We start from the raw sequence: 26,319 nt of genomic DNA on the forward strand, positions 1-26,319 counted from the left end.
CTGCGACAAACACATTATCCAATGAATCTATAGCCAGAAGACGAGTTGGCTATTAAAAATCTAGATATTTGCTGGGTTTGTAAGAAGAAAATTAATGAGGGGGATGCGAAAGCCAGCGATCATGACCATTTATGGCAAGAAATTCAATCAAGAGGCAGTAACTTTTGGGGGTTGCACATAAATCGTGTAATGTGAATGTTAGACAACAACACTTTCTAAAGGTTTACATGCACAATTCCAACTACAATTTGAAATTCATATTCCCAGCATTGGCACGTTTGCAGAAAGGTAAAGTTGTAGATGGCGCAAGGGTAGATGGTTCTTTTTCATATAACATCATACCTAAATCATCTGAAAAGTTGCTAGTCTTAAAATTTAAATGGAAAACAATTGATAATGGTAAAGCGTGCTTGAATAAAATCCGTTTCTTAGATTCCTATAGCTTCTTCCCTAAATTCCTAAGCCAATTCATTCAAGTACAAAAAAGTAACGATTTTAATAGTTTCCCCCTCCTTAAACAGCACTTTCCAGATGAGAAACTGTATGATTTATTAACAGGCAAGGGCATATACCCGTACGAGTAATACAGCTCCGCCTCGAAGCTAAGTGAGGAAAAATTACCACCATCAGTTTTTTTGCCATCATCAATGCACCACTACCGATAATGAATTTGCCAAGAGGGTTTGGGCAAAGGAAGGGTGTAAAAATGGGTGGGATTATTATAAAATGTACCTGGCAAGTGATGTATTGACATTGTTGGACGTTGTCCGTAAAAACGCGGACAAAATTTATGAAGAATTTGGGTTGGATATTGGGTATTATTTCCAACTCCTCATCCGGTGATGGATTTAAATCTTAAGATTAGTGGAGCTGAAATAGGTCTGATCACCGACGTGGATCAGTACTTACTTGTAGAAATATATATAAGGGGAGGGTATGTTTTCCATGGGGATCGTATCTATGAAACCGAACCGACTAGACAGTACACCGGTGAAAAGTCGAATGCCATTTTCTTGGATATGAATTGCCTTTATCAATTGGCAATGTCTCACTTTTATTTACCATGTGGAAATTACCAATGACTTGATGTTCTCTCTGATCCAGATTTCCCCAATATTCACACCGTTGATGAGAACGGACCATATGGATGGTTTTTCGAAACTGATGAAGAAATTTCTTTGGAACATCATGACTAGGTAAAGGACTTTGTTTTCTCGTGCATAAATAGACAGGTGCCTAGGCCTATAATTTTTCTTTGGTAGAGAATATGGGTATGCATTGGACACCTTCAAAGCAAAAGCTTATTGCCGACATTGAATTGAAACGGAAAATTGTTGTACATCAGGTTCTTTTGCGTGGATGCTGGCCAACGGTTTCAATGTCCCAAAGATTCATAGAGCCCCCCATTTTGATCAAAATCCTTATATGAAGACGTTTTTGACACTTTTGTCAAGAAACGTTCTGAAGCAAAAACAAAGGTCGAAAAAGGGATCTTTAAACGTAATCCTTAGATCGAGATTAGCAATTATTCGAAAATGGCATAATCAAAGAAATGTTTGTTAAAACTCATGGTATCATTATATTGGATTAGTCCGGTACTCAATTTATGAGTATTGACCGGACGGGTAACGTGCGTTTATTACCAAGCCATTGGAGAAAAGTATTGCTTTAATCTCACTAAATCAACTTGAAACCTATTGGGAAATTACCCCTGATGGCAGTGTTTTATTAGAGTTGGCGTCATGAACACAAATCAAATAATAAATGTATTTACTGTGGACCCCTACATGTCCCAATAAAAATCTTATTGCATACCTTCGGATTTCCTGGAGCATATTCAACATGTTAACATTACCTTTATCCTTGTTGGGCTTGTTAATAGCAGCCATCAACTATAAAGACGGGGCATTGGTGATGCATCTTTCAAATAAGAAATAATATAAAAAATTTTGATCCTCTTGGCCTAACGTATACATTCTACACGCCTTAGATTAAAAATTTTATTGAGCAGAGTAGAAAATCAATTATTCAAAATCGGAAGCGGGTAAAGATCAATCAACGAAAATCTGGCTTTCATGCACTATTATCTTTTATTTTCTGATGTCGCGGACATAGTTACAGTCAATTCCTCAAGATTTATGACGATAATCCTTGATTGAACGACTTTCTAGTTGAAAATACTCTTTCCTACCTCTATAATATTGATTTCAGCACCCTAAGAGTGAAATGCTTTAAAATGTATGCAAATTTGTTTATTAATAAAATTTGTACATATACAAAACAGTGTGTCCTTTTTGATTTCTTCTTCTATGCATAGGTAATCATCAGAAACGATAAGTGGCAGCACCTCGTCACGATTTAGCTTGTATTCATCTTTATAGCGCTAGGGGAACACTTGACCGTAAATAGAGACCTGTATGGGGGCTTGTTAGGGGGAATACATAGACGTCTTGCAGGGAAATCAATAGATTTGGGGCTTCGATTTTAGAAGGAAAAACAAAAGAGGGAAAACCTGGCCATCTTACAGGGAAATCAATAGATATGTGGCTTCTATTTTTTCGAGGAATCGATGAAATAACGGTTGCTAGGGGGAAGCCAAATCCCATTTTAATCTCCTATATGACGTTTAAAGTGCAAGGGTGTGTCGTGAGGTCAGAGGGCTCCCGTAGGAATCCCATGTTTATTTTCCTATCTGACCGTTTAAGGGCGAGAGTGTGTCGTGGCGTCGGAGGGCGTGTTGTAGAAACAGGGCATGTCTTTAAAATCCTATGCTATTTTCTTGATGACTAAAGCGCGAGGGGCTCATCTTTCCAGCTGACCGCATTGCCTAGGTGCTAGGGACTAGGACCTACACTTATAGACTGCCCTATGCTAATTCCCTATTATTGCTTCTTGTTAAATATCCCGACCGCACTCCAATTAATCATAAAAAAATGAAAACACTTGGAATCATGGGAATCTTGCCAAAAATGAAATAAATTGCGGCAGAACACCTAGAAACAGCTGACCGCATTACACAGGTGCGAGGGGCTAGGAGCTCCACTTAGAATACCCTATGATTGCTACTTGTGTATTATCCTGATCACACCTCTATTAATCTTACTGAAACAATGTTGCGTCACTTGAAAACATGACATCGTGGGACCGCTAGAAACAGGAATCACTTGTATTCCGGGAGCATTGACTGCTTGAAATCCCAGGTTAATTTCCTATCTGACTTCTCGAAGTGCCTACGGGGATACTACTGACTTCATGCTAGTTCTTAAGGATGGAATGTATAACGCGTAAAAGTCAATTCACTTATAGCTTTTCCTCCCGTACTCAAAACTCAGCCTAGCAGAAATTAACCTGATAAGGAACCAACCAATACAAAATTCAACCAAACAAACTCAAACCATGTCAAATTTAACAAACAACTGAAATGCTTTAGGCTATTACATTAAACAAGTGTGTATCAACCTTGTCAGGATGAATCACCAATTTAAGTGTGGGGGGAGGTAAAATTTTGCCTGGGATTCGCCAGAAAAAAAATGGAAAATGAACCGATTCCATAGAATAGCCAAAGAATAATCTAGACCCAAGAACATTACATGCCCAACCTAATAGCAATCAATGAGCGCAAAAGCAAACAACGTGCTTAATTTAAATCTTTGCCCAAAAATAAGGATATTGAAGAAATTCTGACAAAAATTTCTTACAGAACAGGGTTGGGGAGAAAGAAATTAGATATAACGCGAAAATGCTTGAGCAATAACATTATTATAAATTTACCTACTCTCTTTAAACAAGCAATAATTGTGTATGTATATGTTACCGTGAATGTCCGAAATCTGGTTAATGTCGACATTCACCGGTGAATGTCCAAAATTCCTTTTTCTCTGCTTAGATTCAATTAGCCTTGCGAGTAAGCCTTTCCATTTTCATGCAAGCTATGATGGTAAAAGTTAAAGTTAGGTTAGATTATGTTAGTTTAGGTTAGGGCAGGTTAGAGTAGGTTAAATTTTGTATTAAATATCAGAAAGGGGCTAAAAACCTAACCAAATCTAATCTATTCTAACCTAACCTGTCATCATCAAACCTTGCATCAAATTGAAAAAGTTGACTGGCAACGCTGACTAAATCCAATGAGAACAAAAGGTGTTTCGGACATTCACCAATTTGCGGACATTCAAGGTAACACATATATACTGTATAGAAGGAATGAAAATTTAAACAACTCGATTCCATATTTTTTTTTCTTCAATTGGATCCCTATGATTTTCTGGCCTGAAAAAATCGATCTAGCTAAATCACAAGTTTGAGAAAATTCGTTTAGATCCTTAATTTTGGAAACACACTTTTCATTTTAACTGATGTCACATTTTCCATCAGTATTGAAATGACGGCATCCACTAATATCAAAGGCTGCATACATGTTACAGCCACAAATGACAACATATTAAAAATTACATCATAATATCTATTTCAATGACGTCATTCATAGTATAAGACTAACTATGTGTCTATGAAAACCTGTCAGATTATTTTTCAAAATATTTCTAAGGAGTTCTATAAGTCTAAAAAATAAACCTAGAGCAAGACTCAAAAACGAATCTTTACAATTGTTTTAAATGATTCGTTTGAACAAGAGGAAATTTTTGGCCAACCATCTGAACCATCAAACGTGATAAGACCAGGAGAACAACTCAAAAAGCGTGAATTCCTAAAGGTTGAAAATGAACAACCTGGTTCAACCTGGAACATCAAATGAGACAAGACCAATCCAAGCAGCTAATACAAAGGATACCAGTATTAAAAAAGGTCAGAAGTAATAAAGGTCTAAAATGAAGAACAAAGAAATATGCGGTTAGAAGACTTGCGATAAAGAGGATTACAACGAATCAAAAAAGAAAGTGAAGGACAAAGAAACATGTGGATACAAGACTTATGACAACGAGGATTGCAGCGAATCAAAAACGAAAGTGCCAAAGAAGAAGAACGCCGTCACAATCTTCAATACCAACAACCAGGAAAATATCGATTGCGTGTCGTTGGTTAAATTCACAACGCAAATGATGTAGCTCATTCAGACTGATTCTATTTGCGAGTACTTTTCTATCATGTGAAGGATGCAACAAGTTTTGAAGATCTCCTTACTGTTGATCACATTCGTTATGGCACATACAAACAAGCATGCCTAGTTTATGGCCTTACATTTCCTGAAAATGACTTCAATTAAATTGAATTAGGCCTACCAGAAAATATGATTTCCAGTGGGGTTTAATTGAGGAAGTATTTGGAGAAAATCTGGCAAACCAAAATTTCAATTTAATGAAGGAATGCCCTATTTTAGCTTCACTCAACAAAGAAGTTAGTAAAATAAATACAAAAATTGTTAATCGCCTCCGAAGCCAATACAAATCTTATAAAACTTATAATTCTGTAAAGGATAAACAGGTAGGAGGAACTGAATTCATTCCAGAATTCCTCAATCCAATTGATACTGCAGATTTGCCACCCCATGGCACAAAAATAAATAAAAATACAATAGTTATGCGTATGCACACATAACTTAGACATTTCAGAAGGGATGTGTAATGGAACCCACCTTATTATTGAATTATGTAACACAATAATTAAGGCAATTATAATTGCTGGGAAGAAAATCAGGAAAAGAAATTCACATATCTCGAGTTACGCTCGACTCCAGTAAAGGTCAACTTGGATGTGCTGTTCAAAAGACATCAATTTCCACTTCAACAAGCATTTGCGATGACAATACATAAATCGCAAGGGCAAACTTTCGAATTTGTTGGCGTTAACTTCCATACACCTATTTTTAATCACTGTATGTTGTACGTGGCATTTTCTCATGTTAAACGACAACGTAGCTTAAAAGTTCTGCTACCCCATGAAAAGGAACGATGAACATATAATGCTGTGTGAAAGGAAGCGTTGATAACTGCCAACAAACATTTTTTTTAGAGAATTATATGACTTTTTAATTAATTAAAGGTGTCATAGGGAAGAAAGCTAGGACTCTAGCTAAGAATATTAGTGAAAAGGCTTTATGTTTAATAGAAAGGAGAAAGGGCTTGTACAAGAATTATCTGAGTGATAAATCATATGAAAATAAAGGAATGTAAAGAAAGCGGAGAAAGCATTGAAATATGAACTAAGGAGGTGCAAAGTGGAGGTCATGGATAAAATTGCAGAGGATATGGAAGATGCAGCTAGACGGCATAATAGTAAAATATTGTACTAGTATGTCAATAAATTGAGAGGGAGTAGTCAATCCGGACTTGGCCCAGTGGAAGATAGGAATGGGGCCACAATTACCGATAAGGAAAGGATTAAAGAGGGATGGGCAGAACATTTTGAGAATTTGATAAACCAAGATAAAGTTGCAGGAAAATATATAAAGGAAAATGAAAAAGTTTGTGATACCTTGGATCTGAAGGAAGATTTGCTTTGCGAGGAAGAATTAACGACAGTACTAAAAGGATTAAAAAATAATTAGGCTCCAGGTGCTGATAGGGTAGTAAATGAGTTTCTTAAATATGGTGGATCTAAGGTTAGAAATAAGTTACTGAAGATAATGAATATAATTTTCGAAAAAGGGGAAGTACCAAATGATTTTAGGAAAACATCAATTAAGCCACTTTACAAGAAAGGTGATAGAAGTGAGTGTGGTAATTATTGAGGAATTAGTCTGGTCTCTATAGATAGTAAATTACTTAGTAATATGATACTTTTTTGACTGACAGATGCTGTAGACAAAGTTTTAAGAGAAGAACAGCGCGGTTTTAGAAACGGTAGAGGAAGGGCTGACCAAATTTTCACTCTTAGGTTAACAATTGAGAAGGGCCTGAGTTGTCAAACACCTTTGGTCCTTAGTTCTATAGATTATGAGCAAGCGTTCGATTCTGACAAATACATACATATACATTAAGTGATTAGTGCTATGTACGAGAGTAACACTGCTGCGGTTAAGGTAGGAAATGAGGTTAGCAGCTGGTTTTGTATTAAATCAGGAGTTAAGCAGGGTTGTGTTCTATCCCCCTTTATATGGATTATTTTGATGTACTTTGTATTAAGGAGCACAGGGAAGGCAATGGGAGACCACAGAATCAAATGGGGAGGAAAAAGTGTCCTGGACTTAGATTATGCTGATGATTTAAGCATCATAGATGAAAGTGTGAGCAAAATGAATGAATTTTTAGAGGTTTTGCAAGTTCAGGGTGCTAGAATAGGTTTGAAAATAAATGTTAAGAAGACTAAGTCACTAAGGCTAGGAATAAGTGAAGACGAAAAGGTGAAGTTGGGTAATAAAAAGATTGATCAAGTGGGCAGCTTCACTTACCTTGGTAGTATTATTAGTAAAGATGGTGGGAGTAGTGAAGATAATAAAAGTAGAATAGCCAAGGCTCAGGGTGTTTTTTCACAATTAAAAAAAGTTTGGAAGAATAAGAAGATAAGTCTGCAAACCAAGATTAGAATAATGTCTGCTGAGTTAAATGCCATAAACATGGCATTAGAACACCTTAAGGAAAACCAACCTTTGATTGCAAATTCAAATAATATTATCATATGTTCCGACTCTCTATCAAGCCTTGAGTTGCTGGCCTCAGCTCCTCAGTATAAGTTGGACATTGACACTTATCATTGTCTCAGTATTATAGATAATTTTGCTTCAAGTGGCATAAAAACTTATTTTCAGTATATTCCTAGCCACTCTGGCATGAGTGGTAATCATCAGGTTGATGAAATAGCAAAAAATGCTATAAATATTAGCCAGTCAAGTGGGAGACCAATCCCAATTAGATATATTTACCGATGGAGGCTATCAGATATTAGTTTTAATAAGATTAATCCTATCCTTTCCTCCTTTCCCAATACGTATCTTTCTAAAATTTATCATAGAATTCGTTATGGAACAAATGGACTAAATTTCCTTGCATTCTCATATAAGTTTTCTAATTCAAGTGGTGCAATTCCCCTGTCCCCTCTTTGCAGGCATTGTAATATAAATAATGAAGCAATTGACCATTGCCTATATGAATGTAATATGCTGACGTCTGCACAACATACCTTGCTTTTTAAACTGTTAAAGTGCTTCAAACACCACAAAATCTCATTATCAGCCAAGAGCCTAGCCAACTATACCTGCACACAGAGCACAGAAATCGATGTCTATCATCTTATATTTGAACTCCTTGAGTCAAAAGATCTACTGAAAGATATCTGAGAATATCTAATAAATAAGAGAGCCAGTAGCTCTGTAGCCCACAGAGTGAAGCAAAAAGAAAAGGGCTAAATAGTACTAACTGAATAGCCCGCCTGCTGTGAATTAGAAGAAGAAGAAGAATATTAGAAGCTACAGTGATGACAGTGAATTGCTGTTAAATAGAAGAAGAAGAAGAAGACAGTGATACCTCCAAATATATCAACACTAAAGCAAATTGGTCTATGTTCCAAAATAAGCTAAATGATGAAATTACAAGTTTCACCCAAAATTCATGCATTTCTAACACAACAGTTGACACACATGCTGAAGCCTTGACATCTTTACTAATAAATACAGCTAATCATGCTATCCCCAGGACAACACCTAAGAAAACATTCCCTAAACAAATTCCTAAAGCATGGTGGACAAAGTAGTGCCTAAATAAATGGAGAATAAAAAAGGCAGCTAGGACAGAATTCATAAAAAAATGATCACCTACTACATATTTAAAAAAAATTACAAGCAGAATTGAATCTAAAAAGGACCATAATAGATGTTAAATATAAACACGGGAATAATTTTGCAAATAATCTCTCGAGAGAAATACATGATCCAATTATACATAAAGTCATAAGCCACATATGTGGGAAAAAGACTTCCCCCAACCCACTCCTGTATGAGCTTATACATAATAATACCCATTATTACAATGATAATGAAAAAGCTAACCTATTTGCAGCTCTTTTTGTTAATAAGCTAACATCAAATAATCAAAGCAAACTGTCCCCAATTCCTATGAACCCAAGTACCAACCACGCCCAGGATCCGAGTACATAACTAATCCATTTTCAATCCAGGAATTGAATAATGCAATACATCATATTAGGACCAAAACTAGCGGCAGCTATGACAATAGACACCCAACATGGATAAAGAATCTCACACCTTCATACAAACAAGAACTGCTAAATTGTTATAATCATGCTTGGGCATCTTCTATGTTCCCCAATATATGGAAATGTTCGTCCCTCCTACCAATCCTAAAGAAAAACAAACCCAAAGATAACCCTGAGTCTTATAGGCCAATAATGATTACACCTGTGATGGGGAAAATAATGGAGAAAATGATCTATCACAGACTCCTCTGGTTTGTTGAAAAAAATAATATGATCCCTCACACTCAAACTGGATTCAGGAAACACCACTCCTCAACAGACGCTTTCATTTTGCTAACAAATGCAATAAATGAATCTTTCTCAAAAAATAATGTCCTAGTTGCAGCCTTCCTCAATTTTGAAGGGGCATATGACAATGTGAACCACCAAATCCTTTTAAACAAACTTGCAAACCTTGGAGTACCCCCTAAGCTACTATCTTTTATTAAATCGTTTATAGAAGTGCGAAGTTTCATCGTTTGTGTTGGTTCAGCCTCTTCACCCCAAAAGACAATAACCAAAGGCCTACCTCAGGGAGCAGTCCTCAGTTTCCTCCTATTTGCCCTATATCTCTGGGACATGAACCTACCCCACACGAATCTACAATATGCTGATGATCTGGTGCTATGGTCATCTGGCAACACCTTTCAGATAGCTCAGTCAAATCTGCAAAAGTCACTTTTCCAATTTGAAAAATTCTCTCAACATTCAGATTTACCCATTGCACCCACCAAGTCAAAAATAATCCAATTTCACCGGAATCAAAATTACGTTAATGCAAACCTAACTCTAAATAAAACAACTATTCCAGAAGATAATCATATTAATTACCTAGGTCTAATGCTTGACCAAAAACTTAAATTTCCACCTCTACATTTCAAACACAATAAAAAAATGCTATAGAAAAACAAATATACTAAAAAGACTTCTTTCCACACCCTGGGGCTGTAAGGAGAAAACCTTACTCCAGTTTTATATATCACATATAAGACCCCATATTGACTATGGGCTCATCGTCTATGGTGCATGTGCAAAGACCCAGATGTAAAAAATTGAAACAACACAAAATGATATAATACGTCTCATATTTGGTCTTAGGAAACCCACAAGCACCAAGTTTCTGCTTATTGAGAGTGAATTAACAACAATAAGGGAGAGACGTAGCTTTCTCTTGACAAAACATCTTACAAAAATTGAATCAAATAGCTCACACACACTACATAATTGGTTAAGAAATCCAGCCATGTATAGAGGCATTGCAGATGAGTATGCCAATATTCAGAAGAAGTTCCCCATACCAGCAAAGTCTATTGCACCCACTTTCCCTCGATCCCCCCCATGGAATTGGTCAAGTCCCATAATAAATAATGAATTCTCAAAGTGGAATAAAGATTTAACCCCCATTGCTTTTGTCCAGAAAAATTTTCAGAACTTAATACAATTACCTATAAAAATCATTTCCAAATATTTGTTGATGGGTCAAAAATGAATGAGAAGGTTGCAAGTGGTGTTTTCCTTCCTCACCTGAAAATTGCAATGGGTGAGAGATTATATAATAATTTATCTATAATGTCTGCTGAGTTAAATGCCATAATCATGGCATTAGAATACCTTAAGGAAAATCAACCTTTGATTGCAAATTCAAAAAATATTATCATATATTCCGACTCTCTATCAAGCCTTGAGTTGCTGGCCTCAGCTCCTCAATATAAGTTGGACATCGACACTTATCATTGTCTCAGTATTATAGATAATCTTGCTTCAAGTGGCATAAAAACTTATTTTCAGTACATTCCTAGCCACTCTGGTTTAAGTGGTAATCATCAGGTTGATGAAATAGCAAAAAATGCTAGAAATATTGACCAGCCAAGTGGGAGACCAATCCCAATTAGAGATATTTACTGATGGAGGCTATCAGATATTAATTTTAATAAGATTAATCCTACCCTTCCCCCCTTTCCCAATAAGTATCTTTCTAAAATTTATCATAGAATTCGTTCTGGAACAAATGGACTAAATTTCCTTGCATTCTCATATAAGTTTTCTAATTCAAGTGGTTCAATTCCCCTGTCCCCTCTTTGCAGGCATTGTAATATGAATAATGAAACAATTGACCATTGCCTATTTGAATGTAATATGCTGACGTCTGCACAATATACCTTGTTTTGTAAACTGTTAAAATGTTTCAAACACCACACAATCTCATTATCAGCCAAGAGCTTAGCCAACTATACCTCCACACAGAGCACAGAAATCGATATCTATCATCTTATATTTGAACTCCTTGAGTCAAAAGATCTACTGAAAGATATCTGAGAATATCTATTAAATAAGAGACGACCAAGCCAGTAGCTCTGTAGCCCACAGAGTGAAGCAAAAAGAAAAGGGCTAAATAGTTCTAACTGAATAGCCTGCCTGCTGTGAATTAGAAGAAGAAGACAGTGTCTGATGACTAGGCTCAGCCAAGAGCCTAGCCAACTATACCTGCACACAGAGCAAAGAAATCGATATCTATAATCTTATATTTGATATCCTTGAGTCAAAAGATCTACTGAAAGATATCTGAGAATATCTAATAAATAAGAGACAACCAAGACAGTAGCTCTGTAGCCCACAGAGTGATGCAAAAAGAAGAGGGCTAAATAGTACCAACTGAATAGCCCGCCTGCTGTGAATTAGAAGAAGAAGACAGTGGTCAAATACGGCTCTGAAGCATGGGTGCTTTGAAAAGCGGATGAAGGTTTGCTAGATGTTTTCCAGAGAAATTGCTTAAGGAATGTTCTGGGTGCCTGGCTGACTGACCGTATTTCAAACAAAAGGCTGTACGAAAAAGGTGGTTCAATACCGCTCTCTAGGGCTATAATGAAAGAAAGGTTGAGATGGCTAGGGCACGTTGTGCAGATGAAGGATGACAGATTGTTGAAGATTGTTCTTTTCGGCCAACCGTCTAGGGCTAAACGGAAAACAGATCGTCATTGTCTGGGGTGGGAGGACGTCATAAAGAAAGATTTAAAGGAAATGGGAACTTTGTATGAGGTTGTAAAAAGGGAGGCTTTGAATAGATTGGGGTGGAGGAGGAGCGTGCGTAGCTGTTGGCCTCAGGCGGCTTGATCCTGTGGTGAGTTGTTAGTAGTAGTAGTAGTAGCAGTAATAATTGTCTATATTTGTGTTTATTTTCCCTTGAAATCAGCTGCATAGTTTTTTGTTTTTTTAACTGGCATACTGACATTTCTGGCCACAAAAACAGTCTAAATAGGTCAAAACTTGAAGGAAGAATTCGTATTTTTCCAAGGGTGGTTGTATTGAACCTAACCAGATGCCATAACATCAAGGAGAAGTTCACATTAACTGTTGTTTGAAGACAAGCAACAAAGAGAATCATTATATACAAGCCTGCTGCATGCCAAAAGCCAGGACCGGGCAGCAAAGCTGCCAGGCTCACAGTTCTATCTTAGGCAGCGCAATTGCGCTGCCTAAGTAAAGAACGATGTTGACATAATGTATTATTTATTTTATTTTTTTCCATACCAGGGCACTTTTTATCAAAGGAGTTGTTGTAGAAATTTTGAAAAGGGTTCATTTGATTGGAAATTGGAATGGCTAGTACCCTTTTTAATAGTTGAAAGTGATTAAAAGGCAACTAACACCCCTTCCATGTCCACCATTTCCCCAAACACATCCAATCAAAATTTTGAGATAGCCATTTTTTTCAGCATAGTTGATTTCCAGATAGAAATTATTTTTTTGAGGAGGACACTCCCCCACAGCCCTCAGGGCAAGGGTTGTAAGTTATGCCCTGGGGACATATAAAACTTTTATAGAAAACGTTGTTGTAGAAACTTCAAAAAAGGTCATTCGATTGGAAATTCAAAGGACTAGTACCCTTTTTAATAGTTAAAAGTGATTGGAGGGCAACTAACCCCACTCTCATGCCCACCTTTTCCCCAAATAGATCCAATCAAAATTTTGCTGCAATCATTTTGTTCACGCAGTTAAAAGTTCTGGAAACTAGGTCTTTGAGGATGACAACCCCCACAACCCTCAGGGCAAGGATTGTAAGTTATGCCCTGGGGGCATATAAAATTTTATATAAAGCATTGTCATAAAAACTTGAAAAAGGGCTCATTTGATTGAAAAAAAATCGAAAGGGCTAGTGCCCGTTTTAATAGTCAAAAGTGATTGGAGGGCAACTAAGACCCCTTCCATGCCCACCATTTATCCAGACACATCCAATACAATTTTGAGATAGCCATTTTGTTCAAAGTAGTTGAAAAGTCCTGAAATTATATCTTTGAGAATGACACTCCCCCCACAGCCCTCAGGGTAAGGGTTGTAAGTTATGCCCTAGGAGTATACAAGGTTTTTATTGAAAGCTTTGTTGTAGAAGCTTCAAAAAGGGCTCATTTGATTGGAAATTCGAAGGGCTAGTGCCCTTTTTAATAGTTGAAAGTGATTGTAGGGCAACTAGCCCCCCTCTCATGCCAACCTTTTCCCCAAACACATCCAATCAAAATTTTTAGATAGTCATTCCATTCAATGTAGTTAAAAGTTTTAGAAATTAGGTCTTTAAGGAGGATTAAATAAAAAATAAAAAAACTAGTTTTTTTTAACTGAAAAAAAGGAGCAACATTAAAACTTAAAACAAACAGAAATTATTCCGTAGGCCTATATGAAAGAGGCTGTCCCCTCCTCAACGACTTGCTCTTTAGGCTAAATTTAATACTAGTAGTAGTGGTATGTTTACTTTATTTGTAAGTCAATAATATGAACTGCAAAAAATTAACCCAGCTTTCTAATGTTGTTTACAGACTTCATAGCAAATTTTGTCAAATATAACATATGAAAATGTTTAATTTGGCTATTTTCTGATTTACCTATTTGTCTATCTGGGGAACAAATAGAAAGGTTATGCTTAACAACAGGTTTACATTGGTTCCATTCGGAGCAAAACTACTGAAAGAACTGTATCAACTGACAACAGTTGGGATGGTATACAAAAAAAAACAAGAGGGATATTCTGGAAGAGCTGCCTGTGAGCAAAAAGAGGATTACAGGAACTTTAATGTTCCGTTTTTATCAGGAGCTGACTCTAGTGTCTTATCTTGCTAAGCCATCAAACATAGTCCTGCTTCTGTCAAACTGCCATGAGGTAACAATATCACATATTCAATCCAGAGCTAGAGATCATTGAATACTGTAATAATGCGTAAGGCAGTGTTGAAACATTTTACCAGGTGACCCATGTGCATGTTTTAGGGGCTGATCAACATCAAGTGAATCAACAATAATGTCATCTACTCCTTCACTATCTCCAAATCTGGTGGAAAACCACATTCACAAAAGGCTTTTGTGAATGTTCTGTTCAAAGAGTTGGCCCAGCCAAATATGGCCACTTGTTTAGAAACCTAAACTTAGCAATGCTATATCAGACTCAATATCAGTCAAACAACAGGGGTGACAGGTGAAATACTTGTAATGACATCTGTGAAAGGGAAAATAATGCCCTGTAGCTTGTTAGCATTAAACTATACACATATCAAATGTGTATCTATCTATGCATTTACAAATTTATATGTTTGTATCTTTGTATATTTGTACATTTATGCGCATATATTTGTATGCAGGCTGACTCCGCAGTAAGACCCCCCTGAATGACTACCATATTTTGCAACCACTTAAAAAAGCCATTCTGGGGTGAACACCATGTGAAGTCATGCATACAATGTGACTCTAAGGAATGTCATCAATCTTTTGTGCTGTTTAAGACATTTTTTGAAAATCTGATTTCAATAATTCCAACTTACTTTTAAAATAGTAAGTTCCATTGCAAAAATCCACTGCTTTGTCTCAATGAAAGGAAATCAGAGATTGATTCCAACCCATTCACTGTAATTTCAATAGCACAATTTTTTCTTTCTGTTGATTGTTTAGCATTTTTTGTATAATTAATGAGAAAAAAAAGTTCAATTATTGAAAAAAAACAACAAGTATATATATTTTGTCTGTCTTTTGTATATATCATTTGTCTGTCCATAAATGGAGGCTGTAAGGTGAAGCAGAGCAAAATTTAGGAATGGTCATAGCAAGAAGGCTATTTTACAATACAGCCTAGCTTTTAGAATTTAATACCAGGGTGTTTCTTTTAGCACTTAAATGATCCCATTTACCCTGCTTAAGACTTTATAGTCATTCCTATGGGTTTTGTTAACATAAGGTCTTTTATGGTGAACAAACTGATGATCAACAATTGCAAGAACTGATTTGCTTTCAACAACTGTCAATCAACAACAATTTTCATGAGAACACAAATTGTTATTATTGTTGAAAATAAATGGCAAAATTTTTTAAACCAATTCAACATTGTTTTACTATTTTCAATGAAACTCATGTTTACTCCTACAATTTTCACTGTTTGTAACCCTTTTCACTGTCTGATTAAATGCTGAATTTAGATTTCTTCACTACTCTTTGGAGGAAATAAGGGTTAGGTCATTTGTAAGAAATTACCTTCTCAAGTCTTATTTTAGGCAAGAGATCAAGTTAACTAAATGTACAAAACCTTTATGATAAACTAATAGTTTTTCTCTCCTAAATTACAAAAACAAAACAAAAAAATTCCCATGATATTCATCCTTGAACTTTCCTGTTCAGATCTGATCAACAAAACTGACAACAATTTCAACTGTGGGTCATTTTCATCCACATTGTTGATCAAAAAGACATTTATTGGTCATTAGAATATGATTGTTGATCAACAATACTTCACCATACAGATTATTGATCAACAATATTGCCAGAAAAGACCTACAGCTCAGCATCTTTCAGGAGTATTAATTCACAAAGTACATGAGGGGCAACATGAAGGCCTATTCCCTCAAAATTTAGGGGAGAACTTTGCTGTTTTTTTTTGTTTGTTTTTTTAAATGGGGATGACAATAAAATAAATAACAATCTTCAAAATTTAGGGGGGGCGGGAGTAAATGTAAAAATATAGGCCTAGGGTGAACTTGGGTAAGTCTGCCACTGGGGTAACTCTGTCACCCCCATCTTATCTGATTCAGTGAAGACAGATATCTGTGGTTCTGTACTTCATTTTCTTCCTTTGGCTTGGTACTTGACAACAGTGTTCAGTATTGCCGCCATTTTTAACCCCTCTTGTGGTGACGAACTTTTGAAATTTCGAGGAGGGGCATCTTTGCTGGTCACGAGGTGGGTAGTAATTTTTAACTGATAGTGCGGAAAACTAAAGAGAGGATGGAATGATTGTAAATAGCTGATGAGTTAATAGGATAGTTGAAGTATTTACTGTAATTTATTAGTATTTTATCCTCAAGCCAGTCAGGAGATACAAGGGGTGTTGGACTTACCCCAGAAAAAACCCCGTTCGGGGTAACTCTGGCCTGTCAGACTTGCCCCGTACAGGGTAAATTCCGACAAGGGGGGCCGTGTCGACTTACGACCCCGTTTATATAATTTGCTAGTCTTTTGCAGTTCTATCCTAGATCTCAGTGAATTGTATTTGTCAACTCTTCATAATTTTAACAATTCTCAATCCCAACAATGAGTCAACTGTACACGTTGTTTTTAAGCTGTTTAATTTGAGATATATTTTAAAAGATAGGCTAGTAGATTTGGTATGTAAAGCTTTTCCATGTCATCTATCTAATAGCGCGTCCAGACTATTCGCTTTCTGGAAAAATGGGACGGAAATCTGGGAATGTAGACAAGCACTTCCGTCCCATTTTTCCGTTTTCGGGGCAGGAAGATCAGAGGGTCAGAAAATGGAAAAATGGGATGGAAAATGGAAGTTGATTCAACTTGGACGAAACTTCGTTTTGTCGCGATCCCGGTAGCCTTAAAATCGCTGGCGCGAAAGGATCCCCAGCAACGCGGTAAACTGGTGGCAATGGGCGTGATAACACAACTGTGCTTGTGTGTGTTAATGCATCAGGTGAGAAGCTGCCACCACTGGTAGTCTTCTCGGGAAAAAACACTTGGAGTTCATGGCTACCCATTCAGGACCATCCAGACGCATGTTATTCGGCTACTAAGAAAGGATGGATGACTGCGGACCTTTTCTATAACTGGTTTACAGATGTTTTCCTGCCTCAGGTGGAAGAAAAAGCACTTCTTATTCTTGATGGCCATGGCTCCCATTTATCCTTGGCTCTTGCGAAGCTTGCTTCAGAGAAGAACGTTACCATCCTCAAGTTGCCAGCCCATGCATTCCATGTTCTGCAGCCCCTTGACAGGGTTATTTTCAAAGGGCTGAAATCATCCTATGAGCAGAAGCTTGTGAACTGGCAACGAGAACACCCAGGTGACGTCTTGTCACAACCAGGCCTTGTGAAAATTTTATGTCAGATCTGGGAGACTTACCTTACCCCTTCACTGATTCAAAAATCATTTGAAGCGACAGGAATTTACGATTCCGCTATTCAAGCGTGTATCAACCGCGACATGGTCAACAACGCAAAGTTTGATCCAGCCAAGTTCAAACAATATGTTAAGAGTAAGAAATCGGAGACTCAGAATTTAACAAGAGTGACTACCAGGGTGAATACTGCAACTGAACAGATTACCATTTTGGTGTTGGTTAGTCCAAAGAAGAATCATACGCATGACAAATCCTTTGAAGAACTTCTCTTGGACTCAGTATGTTGCCCTTCTCTTGATGCCTCAGCATCTGGGACATCCGGTAGGCAGAGAGTTGCCCAGGAAGCTGAAGTGATCACATCTGCAGAGGCTTTGAGAGTGCTTGAACAAAGAGAGAAAGAGAAAAGCTAGAGAACAAAAAAGGGAAAGTAAAAAAGAACACGCTCAAGCCAAACTGAAAAAGAAAAAGAAAGATGATCTTTCCAGTGAAGACTCTGACGTTGATGTCTCTTTGGGTTCCTCAACTGACAAAATGGATATCCATGATAATGTTAGCAGTGAGCATGAAGAGGAGGAGGAAAAGAAGCTAAACATACAGCTAAATGAGTACTATGCTGTAGCATACGATACCAAACGAGATCAACAAGGCTGGTATATCGGAAGGGTGCTTGATTTTCCTGATGAAAATCTTGTTTGTATAAAATATCTTTGCTGCCTGAGCCTAGCCGACTATTCATACAATTGGCCAAAAAAAGATGACATTGATGAAGTCGAAGAAAACTACATCTTTGCCGGACCATTGAGGCTCTCTGAAGCTGGTCCCTTCACTCTACCATCATTACAAATTCGGCACATCATCAGCCTGTACAAGGAGCACACAAGTGCCTGCAAGTTATCAAAAGTTTGCTTTCTCGAATCTCTCTTATACTAATTGAAACTGCTTTTTTTTTTATCCTATTATTTGAAGTATGTCGTTACTTTTTCCTATTTACAATAAAAAATTTGAAAAAATACCTTTCTCAGAGACTTCTCTTATGTATGGCGTAAAACCAGCACTGTTGGAGTTACCCCATGATAAGCAGAAAGCTAATGTTCCACTGTGGCACATACAAACAAGAGTTTTTGGTTTGTATGGTTTTTCTGTACATAGAGACCCTCTATTGTGTCTTAGTGTGAAATAATTATTATCTCTACCTACATAAGATTTACCTGGGAGGTGCCGGATTTACCCCAGACTCTGGGTAAGTTTGGCCTCCCTGAGATGGGTTACTTTGGTGTAGCAACTGATGGAAACAACAAAACTTGGGGACTTTCTGGATTGTGCGGAATATTACTAGTATGATCAAGAGCAACATCAAATAGTTTTTATTGTGGCAGAAATTCCAAAACAATCTTGGGACCAGATTAAGCTGAAAAAAACTCAATAAAGGGCTGGACTTACCCCAGTTCACCCTACATGATTCTATTACTGACATAGGGACAAGGTGGATACACTAGCCAGATCCTTTATGAATATAAGCAGATCTATATAATTCTAAATTCAATAATAATTTAACTAACAAATATACACCACCTCTTCTCCTTTTGATGGTCAGATATATAGCCCTAGAATAAATATTTGTAATAAACAAAAGAGAAAATAACACAAACAACAAAATTTTTACTTTATAATATGCAGCATGACACTTCCACTGTTATCTGCATTCATAGCCTAAATCACTTTGAAATAAAAATTCCATAAAAATACTTGAAGAAACATTGACTTCTAAAACTCACTATTTAAGTATATTTTAAAAGTAAATTGTAATTATTGAAATCAGATTTTCAAAAAATGTCTTAAACAGCACAAAAGATTGATGACATTCCTTAGAGTCACATTGTATGCATGACTTCACATGATGTTCACCCCAGAATGGCTTTTTGAAGTGGTTGCAAAATATTACCTTAAATCGCACTTGCTAGCAATATGGACGAGTCCAGTGTACGCCAGTTAGTGATGATAGGGCCACGGGACATCAGCTTCATCCCATTGCGTGAGCCATAGTTTGGTTTCCCATTCCTTATCAAGATTGGCTTTGAAACTGTCAACAGATGGTGAACTCACTGTTGTTTCACTCAGATTGTTCCAGAGGCTTATGATACAGTAGGAGAAAAAATGGTTCCTCTTCCTTGTATTAGCACACTTCTAAAAAAGCTTCGCTGAATGACCCCGGGTTCTTGACAACTGGGCAGGCTGAAAGAGGTCCTTGTCGTCAGACTTCAGCAGTTTGTAGGTCATATCACCTCTTCGCTGACGGTATGTCAGAGTTGGTAGCTTGAGGCTCTGCAGTCGGCATTCATACTCTTTGTCTCTGAGCCCCTTCATGCATTTTGACGCCCGTCTTTGGACAGACTCGAGAGCCATCTGGTCTGTTTTATTAATTGGCATGGCGGCACACATTCCAAATTCTAATCTTGGTCTCACCAGGCTCTTGTAAAGTTTTGTGATTATTGCAGGGGATCTACTTGTCATTGTACGTTTGATGAGACCGAAAGTTTGGTTTGCCTTTGCTACTGCAGCTTGGGTGTGGCAGTTGAAATTAAGGTCTTCGTCTACAACGACCCCCAGATCTCTTTCAGAGGTACTCTCAGAGAGTGGCTGTCTCACACCAGCATTTGCTGACATCAAGTATTGCCATCGTGGGTTATTTCTTCCAAAATGGAGAACCTTGCACTTTTCAATATTAAACTTAACCCGCCATGTCTTAGCCCATTTACTAAAGCTGTCTAGATCTGACTGTATTGACGTAACACCTTGCTGAGTTCCAACAGGACAAATGAGCTTTAAGTCGTTGGCGCACAGGCTAAGCTTGCTTGTAACGGTTCTTGGAGCGTCATTAATATATACATTAAAGAGTGTAGGTCCCAAAACTGTTCCTTGAGGAACCCCGCTTAAGACCTCAGCTATTTTGGAGTAGTAAGCTCTGCCACCTTCACCAAAAACTCTGACCTGCTGCTTTCTTCCCTTTAGGAAAGACGTGATCCAGTCCACCACTCCCTCTTGAATTCCAATTGCCTTCAGTTTCAAATGAAGCCTTCGATGGCAGACTTTATCAAAGGCTTTAGCAAAGTCTAGGAAGATCATATCCACTGGGAGACCTTGGTCAAGGAGCTCAGTTATGTAATTATACAAGTCAATCAGATTGGTTTTGACTGATCTGCCTGGTTAGAAACCATGTTGGTGCTTTGATAGAAGGTTATCTGTGATCAAATGTCTAAGAACGGCAGTGTTAACGATACCTTCTACGATTTTCCCAACAGCAGACGTAATACTGATTGGCCGATAACTGCAAGCTTTGCTCTTGTCTCCTCCTTTATGTATTGGCAAGATATGGGCTACTTTCCAGTCCATTGGTATGACTTTAGTGTCAATAGATTTCTGGAAGAGTCTTGAGAGGGGCATTGCTAGTTGGGAATGAGCTTCCTTTAAGAGTCGTGGATGTATGCCATCTGGCCCAACAGACTTATTTGGATTAAGCTTTTTAAGCCAAGATTTGAGCTCAGCCTGATCTACTCTTATTGGTGACATTTGAGTGGTGATTTTGTCGCATGGTGGGGTTGGCAGGGAGGCTTTGTCTGTGGGTGTGAAAACTGATGTAAATTGGAGGTTCAAGGCATCAGCAATTTCTTGGGGGTTATTTGACTGGGCTCCATTACAAACCAGCTCCGAAACCGTGTGTCTACCAGGCTTATGTGCTGAGGCATATTTCCAGAACTTCTTGGGGTTGGTTTTTGAGGTTGCTGCGATGGCCTCCTCATATCTCTCTATCAGTTCTCTGGACAGGGCTCGAACTTTGTTCCTTGTGGCTTTGAACTTTACCAGGTAGTCCGTTCTGTGGGGGTCCTGATTTATGAGCTTCGACAGTTTCTTCTTCTTGTTCCTTGCAGTTTTCATTTCTCTGGTCATAAAGGGAAGAGTTTTCAGTTTTCGTCTCCACGTGGTAGTTGTATTTCTACTGACGGTATCTAACAACATATTTTTCATTTTCTCCCACGTGTCCTCTACCTCCATTGTTTCGACAAATGACCAATCGCACTGACAGAGTTCACGCCTGATTTGATTGTAGTTTGTATACACATGTCTGGTTAGATTAGATGTCTGTGGGTACAATTGAAATCTGCTTTTTATAGCTATGTGATCACTATTTCCAAATGGGGGTTGCAATTCTATATCAATGAGTGACTCAGGATCATTTACCAAAATGAGATCAAGGAGTGAAGGATTCTGTCCATCTCGATATCTGGTCGGGAATGTCACTGCCTGGAACAGTGAGTTTGCTTCTAAGCAGTCGAGAAAAGACTGCGTAACCGCGTTACTCGTGTGGCCGTACCCCTCAGTCCACTCAATCATAGGTAAGTTAAAGTTGCCGACTATGACTAGATTCTTACACTTTCGAGCAGCACCATCAATAGACCGGCATATAGCCGAGAGTGAGTTCTCCAGACTTGTTGAGGTGGGACTTCTGTAAAAACAACCAAGTATAATGGGACCCCCAGGTAGGTTAATAGATATCAAAATTTGTTCTACACATGGCTCATATTCTGACTTAATATCAATAGTGCCTACCTGAATCGTTTCTTGCACATATTTGGCTATTCCTCTGCCACCATCCGTCAATAAGTTTGTCATCAGTCTGTATCCGGAAATCTGTATCTGGGATTCTATCAGGGGTAGGGAGGTTCGCTTTGGTTTAATCTCACAGAACGCATAAATATCAGCCTCATTTGCGGAGAGGACACATCTGACCTCCTGAAATTTCGAGGTTAGGCAATCAACATTGCTAAACACCACACTAAGTCCAGTAATTTTCTTGCAATGACTGTTGCCTGCATCTGTACTAAGTCCATAAGAAGACATAGAAGTCTCTGGGTTTGCATCACTATAATTATCACTTGTATACACTGTACTTTGAAAATCACTACCATCTAACCGACTATTTACATAAGTTACTTCACTTGGTATATCTTCTAGAGTTCCATTGCAGCCGGCGGGACTGCACGAGTCAGCACGTTTTTTGGAACTATAGCGTTGCCTCGGATAACCAAATTGGTTTTACCTTGTGCTTGTTTAGCCCGCAACTCCTCATATAATTTTGTTCTTTTCTCGCGGTCAGTCTTTGAGACATCATTACGGAACTGGATCGTATCTGACCCTTTTCTTTCATAAGACTTTTGAAGGATTTGTTTCTTAGTCTTAAAATCAGGGACCGAGAACATTATAGGAACAGGCTTGTTTCCGGTGTTGGTGGTTGCAGCTTGTCCTTGGGTTTGCAGATTACTCAGACGACGGACATTTGAGATGCTCACGTTTGGCAGCCCATAATCGTTCGCAAGGTATCTCTTGATGTACAGTTCATCACTTGTCTGAGGGGGGACACCGGAGACGACAATATTAAGCTTTCGGTGCTGCCAGTCCCTGTCGTCTGCAATCATGTGTCTAACTTTAGTTTCAAATATGGTAGTCATTCAGGCCATTAGCCTTTGGCCATTAGTCATAAAGGCTACAGGCTATTATTTTCCCTTTCACAGATGTCATTACAAGTATTTCACCTGTCACCCCTGTTGTTTGACTGATAGTGAGTCTGATATAGCATTGCTAAGTTTAGGTTTCTAAACAAGTGGTCATATTTGGCTGGGCCAACTCTTTGAACAGAACATTCACAAAAGCCTTTTGTGAATGTGGTTTTCCATCAGATTTGGAGATAGTGCAGGAGTAGATGACATTATTGTTGGTTCACTTGATGTTGATCAGCCCCTAAAACATGCACATAGGTCACCTGTTGGTCTTCCAAGCAGCTGAGATTGAACCACACAGTTGGTAAAATGTTTCAACACTGCCTTTGGCATTATTACAGTATTCAATGACCTCAGGCTCTGGATTGAATATGTGGGGATACCACCAGATGGCTAATTTGACAGTGTATATATATACAAATCTTTAAATTAGCCAACCAGCCAAACAGTATTCTAAGCATAGGAGTTCAACTGGACATAGGGAAACATATTAAGAAGACGATTCTTACTCCATAATATGGAGAATAATTCTAGTTAGCACATTTTGCAGGGGGGGAGCCTTTATCCTCAATTTTTTCCTTGTTTTTCCAGTTTTTCAAAGAAATTCATGAATTTCTTAGAACCTATACATTCACAGAATATATACTCCCACCCCCACCCCCACCCCCTAATGTGCAAATATATACCTAGAATTGCATCATCAATCTAAATATAACATCTATTTGCATCACAAATGAACTTTACTCCCATATTAGCCATGTGATGGATGTCCCAATATGTGATATATTTACCTCATGGCAGTTTGACAGAAGCAGGACTATGTTTGATGGCTTAGCAAGATAAGACACTAGAGTCAGTTCCTGATCAAAACAGAACATTAAAGTTCCTGTAATCCTCCTTTTGCTCACAGGCAGCCCTTCAGAATATCTCTCTTGTTTTTATTTGTAAACCATCCCAACTGTTGTCAGTTGATACAGCTCTTTCAGTAGTTTTGCAGCAAATGGAATCAATGTAAACCTGTTGTCAAGCATAAAATTTCTATTTGTCCTCCAGATAGACAAATTGGTAAATCAGAAAATAGCCAAATTAAGCATTTTCATATGCTATATCTGACAAAATTTGCTATGAAGTCTGTAAACAACATTAGAAAACTGGTAAATTTTTTGCAGTTCACATTATTGACTTACAAATAAAGTAAACATTCCACTCAATGCCTTTTTTATGCTCTTTCCAAATATAATAATCATTTTTGTCAGAAATAGATTTTACCCCCACCCCTATAGGGTAAAAAACCAGTATCCAATTGAGCAAAATTGTGTAAAACTAAAACCCTCACATCTTATTACCAAAGAGGAATTGAGAAGGATTGGGTATATTAATGAATAGCTAAAAGTCTAAGCTGTGCATCAATAGGGTTATTATTCAGATTATTTAAGATCAACCACTTGAAACTATTAGTTTATTGACTTACCTGCAGGGACCTCTTTTTGGAAATACTAATTATCCTGTTTTGATGTATATATCCTTTTAGTTTTTCAGTTTTATTCATATAGGCCTGTTGACAGAAAGCTGATTTTCTTCTGATTCTAGAAATGTAACTTTTATTGCTTGATATTTATTCTATAAATCACAAATATTTAAATATAATTTTTCTTTTCAATTGCTTTTCAAAACATAGACCACATTTTCAATTTATGCTGACAAATCATTGGTGAAAATTTGACTAAGAAGGCGGGGTTCTTGTTACTGCCCTCACATTGCTTCATAGCCTATTGTAGCAAAAAGAGGTGGTCCAAAAACCCATTGCTATTTTTCCGGAATGCCAAAGAAAAGTGGTCTTTCCCAAAAAGAGGTCTTTTACCCTACATAACTTTACGGGAGTATACCCAATGGATATTATCTAAAAATTTCTATTCTATAGAATGTAAAAATAATATCCAACCATACTTAGTTATAGCCAAAATTATCCAACTAGTTAGCTATCTGAAAAATCCTTTTAAGCAAATAAGAAATTATCCAACTAGGAAAATAATTAAAATTTAAAAGAAAAATAGTTTTATCTTACTAGCCAAATACAATAAAGCATAAGAGCCAACTTAGTATCTCTAACTAGGTGGATAATACTTTAACTTAATGCTTGTGATATATATCTAACTAGACAGATAAGTCAATTCTTCATACAAATTAGTGATAATATCCAACTAGTCAGACAATTTTTTCTCTTAGACATAGCATGAACATCTAACTTGGTGGATAATACTTTATCCTAGCCCTTCTGATATTAATCAAACTAGGTGGGCTAGTTAAGTAACTTCCTGCCTAGTTAAATATATATCAGAAGATCTAAGATTCAGCATTATCCACTTAGTTAGATATTCTTGCTGTGCCTAAGAGAAACAATTTATCTGGCTAGTTGGATATTATCCCAAAACTGCATAGCCTAATGGAATTTACTTATCCTCCTAGTTGGATATATATCAGCAAGTATTAAGACTTGGTATTATCCACCTAGTTAGATGTTCATGCTGTGCCTAAGAGAAATGAATTATCTGGCTAGTTGGATATTAACCCCAAACTGCTTAGAGAATCTTCTTATCTGCCTAGATGGATATATATCAGAAACTCTAAGCAACATTATTATCCAACTAGGTAGATATTCTCTCAGCCGAAGAGAAACAATTTATCTGGCTAGTTGGATATTAACCCCAAACAGCTTAGAGAATCTTCTTATCTGCCTAGTTGGATATATATCAGAAACACTAAGCTACATTATTATCCACCTAGTTAGATATTCTTGCAGTGCCTAAGAAAAACAATTTATCTTGCTAGTTGGATATTATCCCAAAACTGTATAATGAAATTTACTTATCCTCCTAGTTGGATATATTAGGAGTGTTAAGACTTGGTATTATCCACCTAGTTAGATGTTCATGCTATGACTAAGAGAAAGTAATTATTTGGCTAGTTGGATATTAACCCCAAACTGCTTAGAGAATCTTCTTATCTGCCCAGTTGGATATATATCAGAAACACTAAGCAACATTATTATTGAACTATGTAGATATTCTCTTTGTGCCTAAGAGAAACAATTTATCTGGCTAGTTGGATATTAACCCAAAACTGCTTAGAGAATCTTCTTATCTGCCTATTTGGATATATATCCAAAACACTAAGCTATGTTATTATCCAACTAGGTAGATATTCTATATATTGCATAGACTGTCAAATATTCAGCTAGGTAGGTAAAGG

At 37.3% G+C, this 26,319-nt stretch overlaps 1 protein-coding gene across 1 annotated transcript in view; it reads right to left on the reverse strand.

Annotated features, from left to right (window-relative positions):
• The window catches only part of LOC148956620 (uncharacterized), a 60,813-nt gene that overhangs the window by 34,010 nt on the left and 484 nt on the right, over positions 1-26,319 (reverse strand). The gene's annotated exons all lie outside the window — the stretch shown is intronic.

This window comes from Artemia sp. Qi Xiang Cuo, chromosome 1 (assembly GCF_049724085.1).
Source record: "Artemia sp. Qi Xiang Cuo chromosome 1, ASM4972408v1, whole genome shotgun sequence".
Classification (NCBI taxonomy): domain Eukaryota; kingdom Metazoa; phylum Arthropoda; class Branchiopoda; order Anostraca; family Artemiidae; genus Artemia; species Artemia sp. Qi Xiang Cuo.